The following is a 4,948-nucleotide window of genomic DNA, read 5'->3' on the forward strand; positions in this document are numbered from 1 at the left end:
AGGAAGAACTGACATATGTGAGTGGTGATGTGGGAGCCAGACTTGAAGACACCAAACTTTTGTGTCCCAGTGACTGGGATGTGGAATTAGGCACACATTATGGCTGCATGTGCTGAGTCCTGAAATCTGTTCTCAGTGTAACGAGTGACAATCAGGAGGAACTGAGGTCCAGAGGAGGGAGAGATGGGGTGACTCACCCTGGCTTCTCTGTATGTCTGTCAACAACAAAATGTGAAGGTGATACCTGTCATTGGACAGGGAGGAAAAATTAGACACTATGTGTCCATTGTCAGAGTGTGCAATGGCAACAATAAGGCTGAGAAAATAGCTGAATGTGTTCAGTCTGACACTCATACAGGTAATCAGTCAGGCAAACATAACGATGGGAGAAAAAGCTCACTAGATGTCAGAACTGCTGCCTCTCGAACAAGCAAAGTTTCCAGCCAGAGACGATGCTCCTCCTTGGCCCAGATACATTCCATGTAGATGGGACACCCATCACCAAAGCAATCGATATCATCAGTGCTGCCCAGGAAAGCAGTCCCATGCCTGTGACAGTAGCCTTAGATCGTGTGCTGGAAATTCTAAGAACCACTGAATTATATTCACCACAATTTGATGCTAAGGACGATGATCCTCATGCCATTGACCTTGTTGGGGGCTTAATGTCTGATGTTTTGCGAAGACCATCCAGGAATGAGTATGTTCTTTCAACAAAAAACTTTAAACAGGTTTCCAGCAGTGTAATCACCCCCACCTCCCTTCACAACGTCCCATCACAGATAACTCGGGCCATGGAAAATGAGGAATCCTGGGACTTTGATATTTTTGAACTGGAGGCTGCCACTCATAAATGGCCTTTGATTTATCTTGGTCTCAAAATATTTGCTCACTTCGGAGTCTGTGAAGTCTTAAAATGCTCTGAGACAACGCTGAGATCATGGTTGCCAATTATCGAAGCCAATTATCATGCTTCTGACCCCTACCACAATTCTACACATTCTGCCGATGTGCTTCACGCCACTGCCTATTTTCTCTGCAAAGAGAGGATAAAGCAAACTTTAGATCCACTTGCTGAGATCACTGCCCTCATTGCAGCCACTGTCCATGACCTGGACCACCCCGGGAGAACCAACTCCTTCCTGTGCAATGCTGGGAGCGAGGTGGCCATTCTGTATAACGACACTGCTGTGCTCGAGAGCCACCTCGCGGCCTTGGCCTCCCAGCTGACCACTCGTGATGATAAATGCAGCATCTTTAAAAACATGGAGAGGGATGACTACCGGACGCTGCGCCAGAGTATTATCGACATGGTCTTAGCCACAGAAATGACAAAGCACTTTGAGCACGTCAACAAATTTGTCAATAGCATCAACAAGCCCTTGGTAGCATTAGAGGAAGATGGGGAAACTGATAAAAATCAAGAAGCCATAATCACTATGCTCAGAACTCCAGACAACCGCAGTCTGATCAAACGAATGCTGATTCAGTGTGCTGATGCGTCCAATCCCTGCCGACCCCTGGGAAAGTGCATTGAGTGGCCCGCACGTATCTCAGAAGAATGTTTGTCTCAGACCGATGAAGAGAAGCGACAGGACTTGCCTGTAGTGATGCCAGTTTTGGACAGAAATACCTGCAGCATCCCCAAATCACAAATCTCTTTCATTGACTATTTCATCACAGACATGTTTGCTGCTTGGGACGCCTTTGCAGACCTGCCTGAGTTAATGCAGCATCTTGACAACAATTTTAAATACTGGAAGGGACTGGACGAAATGAAGCCGCGGAGCCTCCGCCCACCTTCTGAATCGTGGGCGACACCGCCTGGGGCCCTGACGCAGTGTCCCTCCAGTCACTTGGGATTCCTGAGGGCAGAGTTCCTTGGTCCTTTCGTCCCCCGGTCTGCAGAGCCTGTAAGAGCACACAGGGACGTCGGCAACCTTCTGTAGCCATCATCTGATGCCACTGCCGTAAAGTGAGACGTAGCTGGGCCTGCTGCAGGGGCGCTTCAGAAAGTCACGTGAGAACCACGGTTTGCATTCGCGTCCATTAAAGCACGAGCTCGGGACTGCCCCCGCAAAGGACGGAGGTGGATTTCCTTTGTTAACGTAGTTAAGTCTCTCTCCCTCAGAACTAGCCCGTTTAGCTCCAGGTTCCTTAGGCACCCGATGCACTTACACAACATTTAAGAGCTTTACACAACTGGAAGGTCACATCTTTATTTCTTATTGCAGGAACACAACTTCTGGAAACTTTATTTCTATCAGAACCTGGAGGTGACCAGGCTTTACTTTATCATCTCTTTCTTCTTCTTCTACGTGTGTTCCTGGTCTTACTCTTCCTGGTTCTTCTTCAGGGAGCGGTCCAGCAACTTGTTCTCTGGATGTAACTCTACGTCTCTTTTCCTCCGGATGGTCTCCATGATTTCGTGAGCAGCATCGTGGGGTTTGTCGTAGACCGGCAGCGGCCACGGGTAGACGGCGGGCTTGGCCCCCACGGGCGACTCCAGCCTCAGCTCCAGCTTCTCCCCTATGTCTTCCCAATTAACTAGTTTTAACCACCCAATTAATTGTTGCTATTATTTTGAACACGTATCTGTTAGATCAATTAAGAGTAAAGAAAATAAAATAATTCATTTATTTCTTCTCTAATGTTCTTCCTTCTTTATGGAGATCTGAGTTTCCTATTTATATGATGTTTATTTCCTCTGAAGAACTTCCTTTAACTTTTTTTGTGATGCAGTTCTACTGAAGATACATTCCCTCAGTTTTTGTTTGTTTGAGGAAGTCTTTAATTCTCCTCCTCTTTTGAATGATAATTTAGCTGGATACAGAATTGTAGGTTTGTGATTTTATTTCTTCCAACATGTTAAATATTTCAGTCCACTCTCTTTGCTAACATAGTTTCTGAAGAAATGTTCAATATAATTCTTATCCTTTTCCTCTACTGATAAGGTGTTCTTTTCCCTTTGGCTTTTGCTTCTTTCAAGATTTACTTTAAGGTTTTCTGCATTTTGATATGATATGCCTATGCGTAGTGTTTGGTTCCCCCGCACCTCCTGTATTTATCTTGCTGGGTATTCTTTGAGTTTCTTGGATCTGTGTTTGATTATCTTGGTTTGATGTCTGTCATTAACTTTGGAAAGTTCCCAGTCATCATTCAAATATTTCTTCTGGTCCTTTCTGTCTTTCTTCTCCTCTGGTATTCCCATTACACATTTAGTACAGCTTTTCTAATTGCCCCACTGTTCTTGGATATCTTGTTTCATACTGGTTTTGTTTGTTTGTTTTGTTTTCTTTCCTTTTTGAACTTCAATTTTGGAAACTTCTACTGACCTATTTTCAAACTCACTGATTCTTTCCTCAGCCATGTTCCATTCATGTTCAACCTTTGATGAGTCCATCAAAGACATTCTTCATTTCTCTGACAGTGTTTTCATTTTCTAGTATTTACTCTTGATTCTTTCTTAGAACTTTTATCTGCTTACATTACCCATCTTTTCTTGCACGCTGTCCAGTTTTTCCATTACAGTCCTTACCATATTAATTGTAGTTATTTTAAATTCTTGGTCTGATAATTAAAATTTCTCTGCCCTAGCTGAGTTAGTTTCTGATGCTTGCTTTGTGTTTCCAGGCTGATCTTTCCTTGCCTTTTAGTATGCCTTGTAATTTTTTATTGAAATCCAGACATAATGTATTAGAAACTGAGGTAAATAGGTCTTTAGTGTGATGTTTTGTATTTATCTGGCTAGGAGTTAGGCTGTGTTTAATGTTTACTGTGGCTGTAGTGTAAGATGCTTCAATTTACTCTGGTATCCTTGTTTTTGTCTCCCCTGTTGTCTTCGGGTTTCCGTAGAAACTCCTTCTTACATAGAGTCCATGTCTTGCAGCTCACTCAGTTGTAATTTACTGTTATTATACTGCATCCCTATTGATGTGGTAGTAAGGTATTAGGGAAGGGAAGCATTCTGTACTCTCATGGTTAAATCTCCGTTTATAAAAAGGGCCAGAATTCCTGCACTGTGACCTTCAGAAGTTTTTTATATTTTTCCGTTTTTTTCCCCCTAGATCTCTGTGTGAGACAGGAAGGCTGTGGGGATTAGAGTTGGCTCATTGCTCTTCTGGAGATAAAGTTCTAGTGAATTAGTTTTCCTTGAGGGCAGGGCTTCGTTTTGGAGAACAGAACCCACTGGTTGTATCTTAACATGGTTATTTTTTTCTCTTATCTTCCCCAAAGTGCATGGACATTTTCCCCCAAGTGTTCACAAGTGGGGATCTGGTGACATTTTTGGAGGTGAAACTTACGGATGTACAGAGGCTCCCTGAAGCCTGGGCCCTCAGGAGTTTTAACTCTAAAGCTAGTCAACACTCAACCTCCAGAAATGTGTCATTTACAGTTTTTAGTGCTCCTACCAGTTTCTGGCTCTAGCAGCTTCTGCTCCTGGTAAGCTGTTACTCTCTTGGTTCTATTTCTCCAGTTTTCAGGGCAGTAGTTTGCCCTCTGACCTCAATTCTCTGATAAATCTAAGGAGAGTTGTTGATTTTTAGTTTTTTAACTTTCTTCTTGTTATGAGGTTGGGAGTTACAACTTATAATCTCTTCACATGTTGGAATGGACACTGGAAATGCCAGTTATTGTTATTATACATTACAACTCCAGAATTTCCTTTTTTAGAAACAGTATTTATTTCTTTATTGGTAGTCTCTATTTGATGAGCCACTTTATCATATTTCCCTTTAATTTATAGAAGTGATTTTTTTTTCGTTCCTTGAACCTGTTTGTGATATCCGCTTTGGTGTCTTTTTGTGCTAATGCGACATCTAGGTCCCCTAGTAGACCATTTCTTTTGACTGCTTTTTTCCTTGTGAAGGGGAAACACTTTTGTGTTTTTTTGCATATACTATAAGTTTTTATTTGAAAACTGGACATTTTAGGTAATATATATCAT

General features: G+C 42.5%; 1 pseudogene; it reads left to right on the forward strand.

The window, feature by feature from the left end:
• Positions 1-228: 228 nt before the first annotated feature.
• Positions 229-1,949, forward strand: LOC113609334 (high affinity cAMP-specific and IBMX-insensitive 3',5'-cyclic phosphodiesterase 8A pseudogene; annotated as a pseudogene).
• The last annotated feature ends 2,999 nt before the right edge of the window (positions 1,950-4,948 follow it).

Source organism: Aethalodelphis obliquidens, unplaced genomic scaffold, assembly GCF_003676395.1.
Source record: "Aethalodelphis obliquidens isolate GAN/ISIS:26980383/991018 unplaced genomic scaffold, ASM367639v1 scaffold56, whole genome shotgun sequence".
Lineage (NCBI taxonomy): Eukaryota > Metazoa > Chordata > Mammalia > Artiodactyla > Delphinidae > Aethalodelphis > Aethalodelphis obliquidens.